We start from the raw sequence: 16,494 nt of genomic DNA on the forward strand, positions 1-16,494 counted from the left end.
GGCTGGGAAAGTTGCCTCCTGCTCTTCCATCTGCAAGTCAGAGCTAAGGGTACCCAGGGCCAGCGGAGCGAGCCAGCCAGTGAGGCGCAGGTCAGAGACTTCTCCCACAGTCCCCGTGTGGCTGAGACCCCAGGCCAGTTTCCGACCTCAGCCGCAAGTTCCGGACTGGCTGTATTTGGATTCTGGGTTTGTTTTTATGGCACAAAAACCAGTTTGCATTTTCTCCTCTAAACCCCGGGCTGGTTATAGAGAGGCTGGGAGGCGGCGAATACATTCACATTAGCCGGGGGAAGAGCTCGGAACACGAGGACCATGACCGCAGAAGCTTCCAGACATTAAAATCCCAGTTTTGTCCTTTGCGGGGTGCGGGGGGAATGCCTCACTTCCAAGCCGCTGGTCTAGGTTTGGGGAATTCTCTACTATTGTCAATTAAATTGGGTCCACCCCCAAATTCATATGTCGAAATTCTAACCCTCAGGACCTCAGAACGTTACTGTGTTTGGAGAAAAGGTCGTGGATGTTGAATGAGGTCTTTGGGGTAGGTCCTAATCCAATACAATTAGTGTCCTTACAAAGAGAGGAAATCAGGACGCTAGCCCACACAGGCAGTAGACCACATGAGAACACACGGAGAAGACCATCCTCTCCAGGCCAAGATGAGGGCCTTGGAAGAAACCAGATCTGCCAGCACCTGGATCTCAGACTCCCAGCTTCCAGAACTGTGAGACAAGACATCACTATTGTCTACCAGGCAAGTAGACACACCTGTCTTTGTCCCCAGCAGACAAACACACCCCCACCCCCACCCCCACCCCATGAGCCTTGATGAGAGACTGCAGGCGCCAAATACACCAGGGGCCGCCCTGGGACTGGAAGTCGAGCGAGAGGACCAAGGCTCACCAGGTCCCGGGGACACCAGCCCCCAGGGGGCTGCACAGCTGCGGCGACCACCTGCCTGCAGCAGACAGGTGGGCTGATGCACACGGCCACCCTTCGGCCCTTCCTCCAGAGCACTGATGACAAAGCACTGGTCAAGGTCAAGTCAGCTGGTGTCCCCGTGGGGCAGGAAGGAGTTCCCACAATAGACCCGGGACTGCTGCCCTAAGAAAGGCTTCATCCGAGAACCTGGACTCGCCTAGTGTTGCTGCCTCTCTGGACGGGGAGGAGGCCTGTCTCAGAAATGTCTGCGGCTTGGGCCGACACCCGCTTTCCTCCTGGGGGTCTGGAGTTCTGGCACATGCCAGGCGGAGGCTAACTACGTAGCTGACCCCCCGTGAAAGCCTGCACGCCCAGGCTCACACAAGCTTCCGCGTAGACAACACACACCTGCCGTCACAATCTGACTCTGGAGTCCGTGGTGACTCCCGGGGTCTGGCCTCCCGGAGACCTGGGCCCGGTGTCCTCCGGTCTTCGTCCCCGCCCCTTGTCCTTTGTATCTGCTGTAGCAAATCTTAGCCGTGACCCTACCGTGACTACCTGCTGAGCCCCGGGGGTCCCCGTAGGGACTCAGGAGACCTGAGGGTGATCTTATGAAACTCCTGCAGGCCCGCCGACCCACCCCACCCCCACGAAAGATGGCCTTTGACCCTCCACTCACTCAGGCCATGTTCTCCCCGCGCTGTGGACCCAGCCCTCCATCCCACTGCCGGGTCTTGGGGGCCTGCCTCACGCCTGCCTGGGGAGCCCGCTGACCACATAGGTTCCCGGGGCCCGGCCTCATCTCCTCAGTGGGTCTGGGGCCAACCCAGGAAACCAGGTGGCTCACAAGCCTCCCGGAGAGTTCTGAGGCCTGGCAGGCTTCGGAACCCCTGGTTTAGAGGAAGAGCCGCCAGCCCAGGAACTGCGTGTCTGGGGGTCAGTACCCACTTAGCCACTGACCCGAGGGCCTCTCTTGGGGTTCCTCGGGGCTTCATTTTCTTCCATTAGCCAATGAGAGGTTTGGGCCCAGTTCGGGCCTCTTAGTATTCTGGTGCTCACAGACCCCTTGGTGGATCTGACGAAAGCAAGGAAGCCTCTCCCTACGGCACACACGTGTGCACTTACACACACACACACACACACACACACACACATAGTGTCTCAGATTCCACACGAAGAGGCCCTGGCCGGATCCCTGCTCAGGCCTTCTGTCTCTCACTCTGTACCCACAACCCAGCCTGCTGTCACCTGGGACCCGCCAGCTCAGGGACCCGAGTTTCTTGCCCCAGTTCCTGATGTCTGTAAGACTGCAAACACCAAGATGAATTTTCTCTCTGGAGCGGCACAGAGATGTAGGGTTAGCACGAGCATGGCTATTAAATTTCCATATTAAGACGTGCACAACCACGGTCCTCAGGAGTCCTTCGAAGCCATTCTGTTCCCCATAATCAGATTTGCACGGTTGCGGCCGGTTCTCAACGTCTTCCTGCAGGTGGAGCGGAGGCTCAGGTCCGGTTCCCGGGTCAGCCAGGCGTCAGTGCAGGTCTCGGCTCCCTCTGGGCACAGTGATGGGGTCAGAGATGGGCACGTGACCTAAGTCAGACCAGTGAGATTCAGTCCTGGGATTTGTGCTCCAATGGCCAGAAAAGAGGCATTTCCTTCCCGCAGGGGGATCTGCAGCTGAGGGGGTGGGAGCCTGACCTGCAGGTGTCCACTCCCCTATGCGGGAGAGCACATGCCCACGACGAAGCCGGCTCTGAGGAGGGCAGGGCTGAGCAACCGAGAGAAAGGTAGAATCCTAATGATCTTGTGTGAAACTCTGAATCCGGCCACGTCTGAAGCCAGTGGCCTTCTTGAGCCTCCTGATTTCATCAACCAATTAATCCCTCTTTGGTTTGAGCCATCTGAGATGGGTTTCTGTCACCCCCCACCAAAGAGTCCTGGATAAAACTCCCAGATGCCTAACTCACCTCTGTTGTATTGAGTGCCTTAGAGAGCGTACATCCTGGGGCACAAGGAGTGGTGACCTGCTTGAGGTCACGGGGCTGCTTAGCGAGACAGCAGAGCCCAGAACTAGGGCTGCCTAGCTTGCAGACTGTTCTCCCTATGATGCGCTCGTTACCTCTCCTTCTCCCCTGCCCAGAAGTCCAGCACTGGCTCACAGCCAAAGCCACCCTAAAGCCAACACACAGAGTGAGATGCTCATTCAGCAACATCCCACCCCAATCTCAAGACTTGGCCGGGTCCAGACCACAGACAAGCGAAGGTCAAAAAGAGAGGGGCCCCATAGCGCTTGAGGCAGAAGCTGCCTGGAGCCTGAACGTGGGGTTGTTTTTTTCATGGAGACTTGAATCTGGAGTCGGTGGGGAACCAGGAGAAAGGGAAAGAGCAGACACCTGAGGTGTCATCCCCAGGTTGTCCCTTGACTCAGCCGCGGCCACTGGAGAACCAGCCTCGGGGACCCACACACCTGCTACTATGCCCGCGGACTTCGCCGGCTTCCCTCCCACGCACACACTGGCCGAGGGAGGGATGATCTGCCCCGAATAACAGACGATCACTGCCCACAGCGGTAAATGCCAGCCTGGCTCCGGTGTCCGATGTCAGGATGTGGAGAGGATGGTTGGAAATTCTGAGAACAATCTTTCTCCTTTTGGGCTAACTTTTCACCTCTTTTGTAACTTGCTTCTGTTGTATATAGTCTCCAGATGATAGTCATTCTTTGGTGTTTGTTGAGACTAGCTTTGGGCTCACAAGTGATCAATTATTTTAAATGTCCCACATATGCCTGAAAATGCATATTTAAATGGTAAGTGCAAGGTTAGGCTTCTCTCTGTATTCATCCTATCAAGACTGATAAAGATGTTATTCAAAATTTCTGTATCTTTACTACTTTTTTTTATCTACAAGAGCTCTCATGTTCCAGAAAGCTGTGGAAAATCTCACACTAAAACTGTAACTCTTCCAATTCTTCTCATAATTCTGTGTACTTTCTGTATATTTTGTAATAATGTCGGTAGAGGATTCAAGTCCAGGTGTATCTTCCTAGTGAGTTGTTCCTTTTGCCTGATGGAAGGCCGTGTTTCTCATTCACTTTGTCCAATAATAACATCGCTACAGAGGCTTTCTGTTGGTTGGTATTGTTGGATGTATCTTCTTCCCTATCCTTCTACCTTTCTATCTTTCTACTGTTTTAAATGAACCACCGTCGGCTGTACAAAGTTGGATGTGAGGTGTTGGTGGTCTTGCATTTTTTAATCTGTTCTGAAATTTTCTTTTAGATACCCAGTGCAGCCCACTGATAGGTATTGTGATGACTGGAGTGTTTAGATTTCCTCTCCTACTGTCTTGTGGTTTCCATTTACTCTTTTTCTTTGCTGCTTTTTAATCCTTTCCTGCTTTTTACTGAATTAATCAGGGTTTTGTTTTATTTTAAGAGGAGCAGGGGGAGAGAAAGAATCTCAAGCAGACTCCCCACTGACCCCGGTGCCCCACTTGGGTCTGGACCCCACCACCCAGAGATCATGACCTAAGCCAGAACTAAGAGTCCAACGCCCAACCGACTGAGCCCAGGCTCCCCAGGGGGAAGAGAGAGAATCTTAAACAGGCCCCATACCCAGCTCAGAGCCTGATGTGGGGCTCGATTTCACAACCCTGAGATGATGACCTGATCCGAAATCAAAAGTGAGGCACTTAACCAACTGACCCATCCTGGTGCTCCAATGAGAGTTTTGTTTTGTTTTGTTTTGTTTTAAAGATTCCTTTTCTGCTGATTTCAAAGTCATACACTCTATACTATTGTAGCTAGTTCCTAGCATATTTTAATATGAGTACTTAACAAGGTTCCAAGTCAAGCAACGTCACCATCCCCCACATCAATGACACAAAGACCAGAACACTTTGCTTCCCATCTCACCGAGTTGTTGTGATCTAGTCGTTCTGTCCTACCTGTTTCTGGGTCCTCAAAACTGGCTGTTACTTAATGACTGGTTTTCATACACTCAACATTTCTTTGGATTTACCTACACAATTACCAAATTATTGTCTCAAATTACTTCTTAGGTCTTACCTTTTCCTTCTGGGCTAAACTCCATCTTAAGGAAGCACACCCTTTAGCGATCCTTTCAGGAAGGGTCTGAGAGCCCCAGTCTTCTCTTTGTCTGAACATGCCCTTTCTCTGCTCTCACTCTTAGCTGGCTACATAATTTCTGATATAGTGGCATCTTTATTATACAGTTCCATTGTCTTCTGGCCTCCATGGTTACTAAGTCTGCCATCAGCCTGATCACCGTCCTTGTATAAGGAATCTACCAATGCCATAAGGTTGCTTTTAAGATTTCTGTTTGTTTTTGGTTTTCTACAATTTTACTCACCATATATAAGTGTAGACTTACTTGTTTTTATCTTCAGAGGACTCTTTGTTTGCTATCAATATGGCGATTCGTCACTTTCATTAATTTGAAAAAACTCTCAGCCAGTATCTCTTTGAACACTACTTCTCTCTTATTCTTCCCACCGCCATTCATCCTGGAACGGCTCCTACATGCATACTGGACTTTCTCATTCAATCTTCCGTATCACCTAATGTCTCTCATTTTCCCTTTATCATTCGTATTGCATTTGAGTTAATGTCATCACTCACGTTCTCTGGCCTGTGTCTGATCTACGATTCAACCCATCTACTGCGTATCTTCAGTTTGGTGGCTGTCTTTCTTTCATTTCTATAAATTCAATGTAGTTCTTTTTCAAATCTGCTTTTGCTCTTATTATTGGATCCTGTTCTTTGCTTACTGCTTCTTTTCATTTTATTTCTTGAATACATTTACATTTTCTCCAGTTCTTAAAATTCTGATCCTATATGCTGTCTCTTCCTCCTGGTGATTCTTCCTATCATATCCTTTGTGATTTGGGATTGAATTTATCTACAGCAGTCCCATGGATGTCAGTTATGAAAGAATTTCCATTAAACGTTTCATATTTGCTTCTGCAAGGTGTCTAGGAGGGACTACATTTTTACATCACTATCTCAGTTGGAAAATTCCCCTACCATGGGTTTCAATTCAGTCAGAAGACTGTCACAGGCACAGGGCTTCAGTTTTTCATAGGTTTGTTGGGTTGACTGAGCCCTAGGCCCAAACATGTCTATTTGAATAAAGCTAAGGAGTCAGAATTGCCTGGTGCACTGTAGGGGAGGGTGTCCAAAGACCTGAGGAGATTGGGATGCTGGCGTGGGTTGACTGTGGGAGACTTGCTCACCCACCCTAAAACTGAGACCCTTGGGAGGATCCAGAGGACACTCCCTGCACCAAAACTCCAAGAAATACTTTGCTGGGAGTTGCACAGCATCTTGAAGGTCTTTCTAGTGGTTGTTCTCTGTAGACCAGGAATGATGGTGGCATCAAACTGGGCTTCCCGAATTCAATAGGAAAGCTGACATCCTAGGAAGCAGAAGCCAAGGGATGGTATCCAATCACCAGAGCCAAGGTCAGCATGGCCTCTGTAATGTGCAGAACCTAGTGTCATTGGTCTGATAAACAGAGATGTTTGGCATTGGCTAAAGATCATGACATTCCTAGGACCTAAAGAGATGGGCACCCTGCTACTTATTTCGTTTGTATAAAGAGGAAAGCTCTAGGCCAGGTGAACAAAGGTTTGGCTTGAATAGCACCAGAGAGTCAAAGCCCCTGAACCCTTCCCAGACTTTAGCCAGTCCAGAGGCCCAGAGGCCCTGAAAATAATGCTTATGCCAAACCAGAACTCAGTGCTTAAAACACCATTTATCCTGCTCATAAATTGGCATTATGGTCAGCTCATCTCTATTCTACTTGGTATCCACTGGGCAGCGCAAAGGCAGGGGGCTGAAATCATCTGAAGTCTCATCCAGAAGTCTGGCTGTTAAAGCTTAGAGGGTGTAAACATGCACACAGCTGAGGCCTGGAACCCCTGGGCCCTTCAACCACCCCTCTCTATCTTGATGTGGACTTCACATGTGCTCTCTCCAAGATGGCAGGCTCAGGGAAGCTGGTTGACTTTGTAGACATTGGCTAGGATTTCCAAGGCACATGTCCCACATATATGTGTGCATGTGTGTGTATAGGTGTGTGCAACATGTGTGTGTTTGTGATATGTGTGTATATACATACATATGTGTGTGTAGAAAGAGAGAGAAAGAGAACCATATGGAAACTGTATTGCTTTTTATAACCTAGCCTCACGTCAATCATCACTACTGCCTTTGTACTAGTCAGGGTTCTCTAGAGGAACGAACCAATAGGATGTACACAGATAGACAGAAGAGATTTATTGCTGGAATTGTCTCACATGGTTATGAAGGCTGAGAAATCCTACGATGGGCCATCTGGAGAACCAGGAAACCCAGGGTGTCATTCAGTCTGAGTCCGAAGGCCTGAGCATGCAGGTGGGGAGGGGGGAGCTAATGGTGTGAACCCAGATGGGAGTTGGATGCCCAAGAACCAGGAGTGCTGGTGTCTGAATTTTTTCCCTGCCTCAGCTTTTTTGTTCTAGTTAGACTCTCAGCACCCTGGATGCGCCCACCCACACCCAGGAGGACCCTCTGATTTCCTCAGTTCACCAATTCAATTGCTGATCTCTTCCAGAGACACCCTCACAGACACACGCAGAAATAATGTTTTACCAGGTCTCTGGCATCCCTTAGCCTGGTCACACTGGCCCATAAATTTACCATCACAGCCACATTCCATGGACTAAGCCCATGTTTTAGGACTAAGACGGACCCAGATTCAAAGGAAGAAATCACAGGCCCTACCACTCAGTGGAGGGATCTCAACATGGTATCCTACAGAAAACCGTGTGGGATGAATCACCTTCCGTGAGCCATGAGTTTGGGAAACACAATCTGCCAAGTCCCCTTGAGAACGAACTCGGCGGCCCTGAAACAGCCTTCTACCAGGTTACCAGGTTTTGCTTTGGAGAAGGGAAAATAACTAGACTGGTAGAGACGACTGGACACTGGCTCTGAACGGACACCCGGCACTTGGAAAACATGTATGAGCTCAACAACACGCCCCTCCACTCCTTAAGGCTCATATGGGGACAATGTCTCCACTCCCCAAGGTGACCAGCTCATGATCTGGTGGCAAGCTGATGACTATGGATCACTTCCATCACGGAAGAAGTAGCAATGTTTTCTCATTGGAACAGAGTATTTAAATACGGATTTGCCTTTCCTGCTGCCCATGCTTTTGCTGAAACCACCATGCCATGGACTTAATGATACCCAAGTCACAATCATGGTATTTATTGGAGAACCAGTGTAAGGAGGAGATGGTGCTGTCCACAGATGAAAATAAAATATGGACAAATTGTAGAATTAATATTTAATCTCCATCGATTTCAGACTTATCAACAGTTTTTTCTGGCAATTTGAGACCAGCAGATGTTATGTTTCAGGGCAGACTTCGTTAAAAAGAATCCTGCCCCACCACACCACAATTGAAATTACGATGAAAGATTAGCCAAAGGAAAATAAAACACCTTCTAATTTATTATAGGAAAACATTTCTTCAACTGTCCACCAAGGTTTCAACAAGTTGCAGACCTGGAAACATGCTGATCACTTGATTCCATTTTTTTAAAAAAAATCCATCATAACTTTTATTCTCGCAGCCACTCTAAAAACAATGCCTGTGTCCCAGGGTTGCATCACCCGAAATAAATCTGAACTCTTCCCCAGGAGCTGAAGCTGTGCATGGCTAAGATTCCTGGCAGGAAGTCAGTTTTCTGTCCATCATTTCAAATGGACTCCTGTCTGGATCCTGGCCTCGATACCACAAGGGGATGTGCCCCTGACCTCCTGGCCAGCTTCTGGCTGCCCTCCAAGGGGCCAGAAAGCACTCTGCTGTCAGCTCTGTCCCCGACAGGTGCCAGTGCTACAGCTTCAGGCTCTCTTACTCCTCCGGAAACAGTTCTGTCTTCTCTCAGCCACTGGCAGGCCCGAACTGGATCATCAAGGCACTGCCCCAGCCCAGCCTCATTCCTGAAGTAGGAATGTTGGCTGGTGGGGCTAGGTCTGTTTGTTTTCTTAAAGTCTCCTTGCAAGGTAAGATCAGATCCAGCTTGTCCTTGAGTAGAACTGTCAGGCGCTGCAGAAAGGGTCTCCATGCACTCATCCCTCCCCCGATTCGCTCAATCACTCAATTCACTCATTTTAGTGATACATGGTCTCAGAGCTGTGGGCTGATAAAGGAGGAGGGAGGTCCTACTGAGGAGGACAACTATTGCCAGTGGCAATAGTGTATGAGTTACTAACTCCAAGGAGGCACATGGTGGGAGGCCCCGGGGGTGTCAAGGAAGTTGTGCTGGTCATTTGTCCTTCAGATGCAAGGAGAAGAACCCCATTTCAAACCAGCTCAACCAAAAAGGAGATGTGCTGGCTCACCTAACGGGGAAGTCAAGAGTATCTGCTTCAGGTATAGCTGGATCCAGAGGCTGAAGCAATGTTGTCATTCAGGCTCTGTCTGTATATGGTTTGCTTCTGCACAGAAGTGTTCTTTCTATGCAGGCGAAAGGACCATCAGCAGCTGCAGAGTCATGGCATCATGGGTAAGCAGAGAATACTTCTCTCTTGCCATACTCTCCTACCAATCTCAGGAAGGGGTCTGATTGGTCCTGTTTGAGTCACATGCCCATCGCTGATCCTGTCTCTGGGACCGAGGGGTGTTGTATCCTCTGACTGGTCAGCGTCAGCTTGTATCATATGCCCACCCCTCCGGCAGAGGCTGGGCTGTGACTGACAGCCCTACCAAACCTAGAAGCATGAGGGACTAGAGGAAAGAAGGGTGGGAAAGCATGCGAGGCTGACGATACTTTCCCATACTTTCCCATTTTCCCATACTTTCCCAGTCCATTGCTAAGGGTCTCACTGAGGAGGCTGCTCGTGAGCTGGCCCAGATTGCTGGGCAGGATTTCCTGGGGGAGACGGAGGAGAGCAGAGGGTAGAGGTGTGGGACAGGAGTGACCCCAGAGAGTAGCTGAGAAGGAGAGTGCCATAGACTAAATGTTTGTGTTCTCCCTAAATTCCTAACCTGCAATCTAATCCCCCGTGTGAGGGTATTAGGAGGTGGGGTCTTTGGGAGGTGATTAGGTCATGAGGTTGGAGCCCTCCTGAGTGGGATTAGAGCCCTGATAAAAGAGACCATGTCAGGACACAGGGAGAAAATGGCCGTCTATAAACCAGGAAATAGGATGCCCACGAGACACCAAATCTGCTGGTGCCCTGATCTTGGACTTGAGCCTCCAGAACAGTGAACTCAATCTTTGTTGTTTATAAGCCACCCAATCTATGATACCTTGCTGTCTTTCATAGAAGCCCAAACTAAGACAGAGGAAAGCAGAGAAGACATCACCCAGCGCCATCCGCCTGCCTCCCTCTCCCAGCCCATCTCTCCAGGGCCATCATGAGGCTTGAATCTGGGGGTGGGGGCCAGGCATGCAGTGGTGGGAGGTGAAGAAACATATAGGACTCAGACTTTCACTTGGGCTGTTTTGAGAAAGGAATCTGGCACCACAAAATCCCAGCTGAAAGCACACGCATGCGCAGTGCAAGGGACCCAGTGGGAAGAAGGAGAAGGAGCAGGTGTAGCTCCCAAGGCCTTTCCAGCAGGTGTGCCTGGTCCCAGCAGCAAGCTGGCTGCAGTCTCGGGGGACAGGCGGGGACAGTCACTGTTGGGCTTCAGTAGCACTGACAGTAGCACAGACGAGCCCAGAGCACAGGATTTGGAATCTAGTGTCCTGGATTTGAATTTTGTGTCTCTTTCAGAAATAAGTAAAATATATAACTATACAAAAAAAATCACTTATAATTTCACCACCCAGAGAAAACCACTGTATAGCAATTCTACATATATTTTCATATATAAATGAAATATATATATTATATTATATATACATATATATATACTTTTTTTATGCCCAATGTGGGGCTTGAACTCAACAACCCCAAGATCAAGAGTCATATGCTCTATCAACTGAGCCAACCAGGTGCTCCTACAAATTTCTATATTTTTCACACAACATATACAGAGGTAAATATACATGCCAACTGTTTCACAGGACCATAAAGGGGGGGGTTCTACTGTTCCATGATATTGTTTAATGGTGATCTGCATTAACGTTTCCCGTGCCAGTGCCTGTCCTTTCATTGAGCAGCGGAGAGTCTGAGCTCCGGGGAGGAAACGTGCTGCTATCACACAGGTGGGCCCTCATGCTGCCCCAGGGCTGGCCCACTGAGGGCCCTTTCCAGTCCGTGCTGCAGCTGTGTGGCGAGTTCCCTTCTGAACCTGACAGTTGTGTTCAACATGCTTCAGACACCCCCGCGGATTCCAGGGCTCACGCCCCCTCAACCTCACCGCAGCCTACGGGGCAATCACGTGACTCCACGGCCAGGACCCTGGGCCTTGCCTCCCAGGACTGCTATCTCCGGCCCTCCGGCTGGACCCAGTCACTAGGCAGACCCATGGCCCTCGACTACACCTCTGACCTGGAGACAAGGTGCGGTTAGTTCACCCAAAGGCCATGGGTACACCCTGAGCGTGTCCAGACAGTCAGGACTCATCCTTGGACTGTCAGGGGACACGTGGTGTGTTTTTCCTGGGCCTGCACAATGAATATTCTTTGGCTCCGGGAAGGGAGCTTTTCATCAGCAAAATGTCACAACAGGGGACCTCAGGGGCTCTGACGTGTCTCCAGCCTCCCAGGAAGTAATTCCATCAGGGCTAAACCCTTCCCCGAGCAGGGCAAGTGTAGAGATTAAAGGACAGCAGGGGACACACCCAACAGGACTGCAGTCCACTGAGGCCGGGGAGGAAGACCACAGGAGAGTCAGGGCCAATGGGGTAAGAGCACTGGCTTCAGAGCCTAACGACCTGGGATCAAAGTCCTTTCCAGCCTTTGCTGGCTGTGTGACCTTGGCGGTGTTCTTTCCCTCTCTGAGCCTCACCCTCCACAGCTATAAAATGGGATTATGCATAATACCTATCCCCCTGCGGGCCGGAGATTACATTAGGTAACAGCATGGAGCTCTTCATACACTGCTGGACACAGGACCCACAGTCAACCATTATTTACCTGGTGATTAAACGGAAAGAGACCACCTAAGTGAGTACACGTGCAGGATAGACACGCCACACACCAGTCTATGTGTTAATCACTCTCTAAACTGTGCTCTACACAGCCTGCCTTCTTACACAGATAATTCAGCACCCAATGATTATATCCTGCCCCCACACAGTATTCTCTATAGAGACGACCGGATGCAAGTTGTCTGCTCAAATGTTCAGTAACCCAACCCAAGGTGGCTCTGCTCTACCCGCGCGCGAGCTTCTCTGACAGTTTGCTGGTCTCCTCCCTCCGGGCCGGGTTCTCTGCTTTCAACATCACTCCCTTCTCCATCACCACCAGCTTGCGGTCTGAGCTGAGGCACAGGATACAAGGGCTGCTTACGAAGGCACGGAAAGTACAAGTTAATAGGTTCTCATAGAGGACCCGACCCTTCTGCACAGAAAAATGCTTTCGCAGAACTCTGAGATCGTGACCCAAGCCCTCTCCACTCACTTCCCGCTCCTCAGCCCCAGCGCACGTGGATGGCTGAGGGTCTGGGGGTCAGACCCTAGACAAGTGACCACTGCGGTGTCTACCTAATGACACTGCTCACACGGAGAGTGGCTGAAGAGGTTTCACATAGACGTATCCTTATCATCCCTGAAACGGTGGCCGTCTTCCTGTAGTATTTTTCTAGAAATGAGAGATTTCTTCTGAGTTGGACGAAAGCCTCTGATGTGCTGTGTTTCTTGTTTTAGCCCATAAGGACACTCTGAAGACAATGCGGACGTTATCCTAAGGACAGCTACGGCGTGGCCTCTTCTGGACAGTGGGGGTTTCCACATGATCCCTCAGCTTGGTCTTCTCAACTCACTCCGTTCCCTGGGCGCCTTCCTCCCAGCCTTTACCCTGCACTCAGGGAGCTCCCCTCCGCCGGCAGACATTCGCAGAGCTCTACCCTGTGCCAGGCTCTAGGATGGGCACCAAGTTCCTGGCCTCCAGAAGCCCCCCTCTGGGGAGGGGAGCAGGCAGATAGCAGAAGTCAGTCCTACCTTGTGACCAGGACGTTAACAGGTACGAGCTCTTCCCTATAGGAAAGGGGGAAGCTTGACCGAAGTGCGGACATTTGCGCTGAGCTTTGAATGCCAAAAAGGAGGGAGGAAAGGTCCTGGCAGAGCAAACAGCTTGAGCAAAGGCACAGTGAGGCGGACATTCAGAGCTTATCTGGAGCTCGGGGAGAGCTGGGGCAGAGGCTGAGGCCAGCGTGTGAAGGTCCCATCAGCACCAACAACACAGACACGGTCCCCGCAGGGCCAGGAAAGGACCCAGGCATCCCCTGGGGTCCCTTACTTACTGGCTGGAGCCGATCCCAGGAAATCCCCAGTCCTGCTTTAAGATTCAGGAGCCCAAGGTTCCACATCGGTCAGATCCACCCTAGACCCGGGCAGACCTTCCCAAGTCTGTGGCCACTGCTAGAGGCAGCATGTGAGAACGGGCTCCAGCCCCAAGCCTACGTTTGCACTGAGCGGCTGGTCCTCCGGCCAAGTAGGCTAAAAATAATCTCGGGTAGATTTCCAGACCAGACTCTGACGCACTCAAACCAGAAGAACTCCAAGGCTTCGCACAGTTGATGAAAACTAAAATATCAACAGGCTGCTCCAGCCCTCGGAGCACTTTGCCCTGTCAGCGATCCAGTAGAAACCCTTGTTCACTGAGCACCTGCCAGACACAGGAGGGGGCAGGGAGCTTGTCACCACCCCTGAAATAAGCAGGTCCATCTGCTCAGCAGCTAAACGGAGTGGGGTGGCTCTGTATATACTGACCTGGAAAGCCTCTGAGACACATTCATTGTTAAAAAAGCAAACTGCAGGGGCATCAGGGTGGCTCAGTTGTCGGGCGTCTGCCTTCGGCTCAGGTCATGATCCCAGAGTCCTGCGGTCGAGCCCCACATCGGGCTCCCTGCTCAGAGGAAAACCTGCATCTTCCTCTATCTGCCATTCCCCCTGCTCGTGCACTCTCTCTCTCTCTAACAAATTAATAAGTAAAATCTGGGGGGGGGGGGGAGTGAACTAACAGACCTAGGGGCACCTGACTGGTTTGGTCAGTGGAGCCTGTGACTCTTGATCTCAGGTTTTTAAATTCAAACCCCACATTGAGTATAGAGATTAAATAAAATCTTGAAAAAGAAGGGAAAAAAAGAAAAGTAAGCTGCAGATCTATACCACGTGGGGAGACCTTGCTAGGCATGTGCCACTCTATTAATCTTTTATATGTACCGTCTTGCCTGACAGTCAAGGCTACACTCGTACCATCTAGTCTGACACGCAACGGCTACACTAGGAGGTGAGAACAGCTGTTGTACAGACCATTTCTCAACAAGGGGCAATTCTGCCCATAAGGGACATGGGGCAAAGTTTGGAGACGTATGTGGCTATCACATTGTCAGGAGGGGGACGGTTGCTATGGCATCTAATGGATAGAGCCCACAGAGGCTGCTAGACATCCTATCATGTGCAGGATAGCCCTTACAACCAACACTTATCTGTCCCAATAGGTTGATAAGGCTGAGGTTAAGAAACACCATTGGGAGGGGAAAAAAAAAAAAAAACCCACTGAAGACAAACTGAGGTTCAAGAGAATAACTTGCTCAGGGTCACACAGCTGGTGTGGCAGGCAGAATAACGGGCACCCAGACTCGTGAGTGTGTTACCCTACACGGCAGAGGCTAATGAACGCTGGAGAAGAAATCAAGGTTGTTAATCAGCTGACCTTAACAGAGGAGATTAGCCTTGATTATTATCCAGGTGGGTCCAACGTAAATCCAAGAGTCCTTGTCTACAGAAGGTGGAGGCAGGAGCCTCAGTATCAGTGAGACTTGAATTAAGAGACTCAACTGACCATTGCTGGCTTTGGCAGTGGAAGGTCTGTATGACTTCAAAGCTCAGCTCTTTTTTTTTTTTTTTTTTTTTAAAGAATTTATTTATTTGACAGAGAGAGAGGAATCACAAGTAGGCCGAGAGGCAGGCAGAGAGAGAGAGAGGAGGAAGCAGGCTTCCCGAGGAGCAGAGAACCCGATGCGGGGCTCGATCCCAAGACCCTGGGATCATGACCTGAGCCGAAGGCAGAGGCTTTAACCCACTGAGCCACCCTGGCGCCCCCAAAGCTCAGCTCTTAACACGACCCTATGTATGTGGTCCTTAAAAATTGTGACCCTGTATTTTCATATGACAAATATGTTCTGGGAAATATGTGCCATACCCTTTTGTTTGGGGGAAACATTTGCCATGAATAGCTGTTAATTGTTGCCATTTAGCATTTGTTGTTGTTACTTTTTTACACATTTTCATGTTGTCTGATCTAATGCTTTTGCCTTTGGGATTGCATCCATCATCTAAATTTTTAGAAAGACCCTTCCAGGTCAGAGATAGGGAAATGTTTACATGCATTTCATTCTCAGTTGTCTGTGTGTCATTTCATTTCTTAAATTTAACTCTTTGATTTATAACTTCATTATGATCTAGAGTTGCTGGCCATGAGGGCAAAGTTCCCTGCAACTTTTTAAAGCCGTAAACAGAGCCAAATAGCTACCCAGGAGACATTGAATTTGGGCTAGAAGCAATCCCAAATGTGACACACCTAAATTACAAGCATTCTTGCTGTGCCCAGCAGGGCTCCTCACACAAGCAGACCCAGGTTCAAATTTCCTCATCTTCCTGTTTTTATCATCAGAGTAGACGCTGGTGTTTTCCTGGACTGCCTCATCCCACCGCAGTGAACCTTCAGCTTCACTAAGGACCAAGGGTCCGACCCTGGGGCTCCCTGCGCTTTCTTTCCCTATCCATGATCTGCCGCCACCAGAAGGAAGACTGGAAACTCCTTGAAGCCACCCGAAGTCCTGACTGGTGTCTGCCTTGGTGGAGAAGCCTTACTGGAGAAGCCCAATCATCAGAGTGATACATCAGAGGATGTATATATACACCACCAGATTGGCAGAATCAAATATTCTGTTACTGTTAAATGTTGACCAGAATGTGGTGGAACTAGAACTCGGGGGCGCCTGGCTGGCTCAGTCAGTAGAGTGTGCCGCTCTTGATCTGCGGATTGTAGGCTCGAGCCCCATGTGGGGCACAGAGATTACTTTAAAATAAAACCTCTTTAAAAAACAATGTGGCAGGGGCAGATGGCTCAGTGGGTTAAGCCTCTGCCTTCAGCTCAGGTCATGATCTCAGGGTCCTGGGATCAAGTCCCACATCGGGTTCTCTGCTGAGCAGGGAGCCTGCTTCCTCCTCTCTCTCTCTCTGCCTGCCTCTCTACCTGCTTGTGATCTCTGTCTGTCAAATAAATAAATAAAATCTTTAAAAAAAAAAAGTGGCAGAATTGGAACTCTTGTGCATGGCCACAGGGGGTGAAATTGGTAAAATCTATTTGGAAAAAAATTTGGCAATGTCTAGTGAAGTTGAAACCACACATAACCTTGGACTGAGCAGTCAGTATAAA

At 49.7% G+C, this 16,494-nt stretch overlaps 1 long non-coding RNA gene across 2 annotated transcripts in view; it reads right to left on the reverse strand.

The window, feature by feature from the left end:
• LOC132015419 (uncharacterized) overlaps window positions 1–16,494 on the reverse strand; it is a 144,008-nt gene that overhangs the window by 117,832 nt on the left and 9,682 nt on the right. The gene's annotated exons all lie outside the window — the stretch shown is intronic.

The sequence above is a fragment of the Mustela nigripes genome, chromosome 4 (genome assembly GCF_022355385.1).
Source record: "Mustela nigripes isolate SB6536 chromosome 4, MUSNIG.SB6536, whole genome shotgun sequence".
Lineage (NCBI taxonomy): Eukaryota > Metazoa > Chordata > Mammalia > Carnivora > Mustelidae > Mustela > Mustela nigripes.